Raw genomic sequence first — 2,634 nt, forward strand, 5'->3', positions numbered from 1 at the left:
TCGTCTCGTTTGTCATTCTTCATCCCTTTCTTTTTCCGGTGCACTCAATTCAAGTTTTTCGGGTTGATCATATTGTTTTCCTTGGATCAAGTGTTCCCCTTGCTCGTTTGCCTCTCGCCATTTAACTATTCGGGAGTTTGGAAGACATCTCAGGAGATTCGTCTGTGTTCCAAATAATTCGAGATTGTCACCTCATTCAAATATTTTAATTGTTCCGGTGCATTATCTATCTCTTCAACAATCCTTTTCCAACGGAGTTTTTCTCTTCAGTGGGCCCTAACCCACAGGTCTTTTCCCAGGATCTTACCTGACTCTTCTAATTATTCCGGAGTTATTCTCAAATTCTTTTCAAGTGTGACGTAAGAATGAATTTCATCAGTCAGATGCCATCTCCAAGATCGCTTTCAAATTCTTTTCATCTTTGGTTCAACCCTTCCTCTTTGTCGTTCTCCGGAGTATCTCAGTAATTTTGGTGGTGTTTCTCGTCGTCATTTGAAGACCGAAGAAGAGTTTTTCCTCTAAATCTTGTCTGTTCTCTCGAAGTTTCGTGGTTCTAGCTTCATGTTATCCTCTCAAATTATTCCATTTGTCAGATATACCTTTTCTTACCCATCCGGAGTATGTCATAAGTTGTTTTCCTGTTTCTTTTCACCAGAGGCCATCATTCCAGAAGAATTTTTCGTCCTCACATTTCAGCTACCATTATCCAATTATCCCGGTGCTTCGTTCAAGTGTTCTTTAATCAACTCATGATCTCTTTATTCTTTTGCATCTAAATCCCCTCTAGCATATTGGTTCTTCTAATTCTTCTCGGTGATTCAATCTCTTTCATCAGTCATTTTCGAATTCTTACGGTGGTTCGTTCAAGATTCTTTTTCCTTGATTATCATATTAATTCATTCGTTCTTTTCAATCCTACCGGTGGTTCATGAAGACCTTCTCAAGTTTACGATATGTCACTTCTCAATCCTTTTCAAGAAGAATAAGTAGTATGAAAAATCCATTGCTTGTCATCAATTTAATTTAATGAAGGATAAGCATACAATAAATCTTATTCTTATTTCATCCAAGTGAGTAATCCCTTCCTTCGGAGTTTGTTCTTGATGAATAAATTCTAGTTCCAAGTGTTTTCATCTTTTCTTTTCCGGAGTTCAAATTTCCTTGGCCATTTCATCAGAACCTCCATCTAAAACATCGCAAGGCTCATCTTATGCTTTCATCCTTCATTCTATCTCATCATCCTTTTGTCACCGGAGTTCTTCATGGTGGTTCTTCATGATTTAATTCATTCTTCAAGAGTTCATCAAGATTTTTGTTGGTGGAGTTCAAGTATCTTTTCTTCTCGCATCTCGAAGTGCAATTAATTTTCCGTATTCTTTTCAAGTGGAGTTTTGCATTTCTTTGTTTTTCTCAGCTATTCAGACATTGGTTGTGGTATAATTTCACCTCAAGTTTTGAGTTGTTTTTGATAAGTCCACAACAAGCTTATTCTTTCGTTGTTGATGTTCTCAACAACTCCATTCAATCCTTTCTTCTAAGTTCTTTTCATTCTGTTTCAATTCTTCCAGAGGCATTGCATTGTCCGTCTCATCAAGTGCCATCCCATCTTGTGAAGTTCATGTTCTAATCCTTCCATTTTCAGCCGGAGTGCTGCCTAAATTCTTCCATTCTTATTCTTTTCCTATCTTGTTCTAACCGGAGTGCTTTCAGAGTCTATCTTGTTTCCATGAGCTTTTGATTATCGTCATATTCGCCGTTCATCTTTTCTACTTGAGTGCTCTCGACTTTGTTCATCTTCTTTCTTGTGGTCTTATTTCACCTCTTCCTCTTTCTCTTCCGTCTTGTTCCTAAGATCTCGGGACGAGATCTCCTATTAGTGGAGGAGAGTTGTAACGCCCCGGATCCGATGCGCCGGGTGTCTTCCAGTTATTCGCTGTCATTGCCATGTGGTTTTCTTGCCTGTTGCATTTTGCCATGTCATCATCTGCATTTCATCTACACGTTTTTCAAAACTTGCATCCATTCGGATTCCGCCGGTTCTCTCCATTGTCCGTTCGGAGTCCAGACACACTCGCACGCGCCCATTGCCCCTCTCAGACCTTGTTTGTGAGGGGGATAAAAACGTTCTCGGAATGGGTCGGTATTTGCCGAGTGGCCTTGGTATATCACCAGTAGACCGCCCGTCAAATTTCGTTCCATTTGGAGGTCATTTGATGCCCCAACGGTTAACCGCGTAGCCCGAAACCCCTCTCTAATTGCAGCCCAGCCCCTCTTCACCAGAGCCCATGAGCCCATCCAAACCCCCTCGATGCTCTCGGTCGTTCGATCACGATCATGTGCGCGAAAACCGCTCTCCATTTGGAGTCTCCAAAATCCTCCTACCTATAAATATGTCCTCCCCGTCCAAAATTCGGGTCCAAACCCTAGATCAAATCACCCCCGCCGCCACCGGACACATCCAGCCTCGCCGGACGAAATCGCCGCCGCCCCGCAGCCACTAGCGCCACGCCACCTGTCCCGCTCCGCCGCCACCCACCGCCGACCCGCCAGGCCCATCGCAGGCCCGCGCGAGCCCGCCGCCGCCTAGCGCCGCCCGCGCCTCCGCCTCCGCGGCCCCCCGTCCGCTCTGTCCCC

This window comes from Triticum aestivum, chromosome 7B (assembly GCF_018294505.1).
Source record: "Triticum aestivum cultivar Chinese Spring chromosome 7B, IWGSC CS RefSeq v2.1, whole genome shotgun sequence".
NCBI classification, from domain to species: domain Eukaryota; kingdom Viridiplantae; phylum Streptophyta; class Magnoliopsida; order Poales; family Poaceae; genus Triticum; species Triticum aestivum.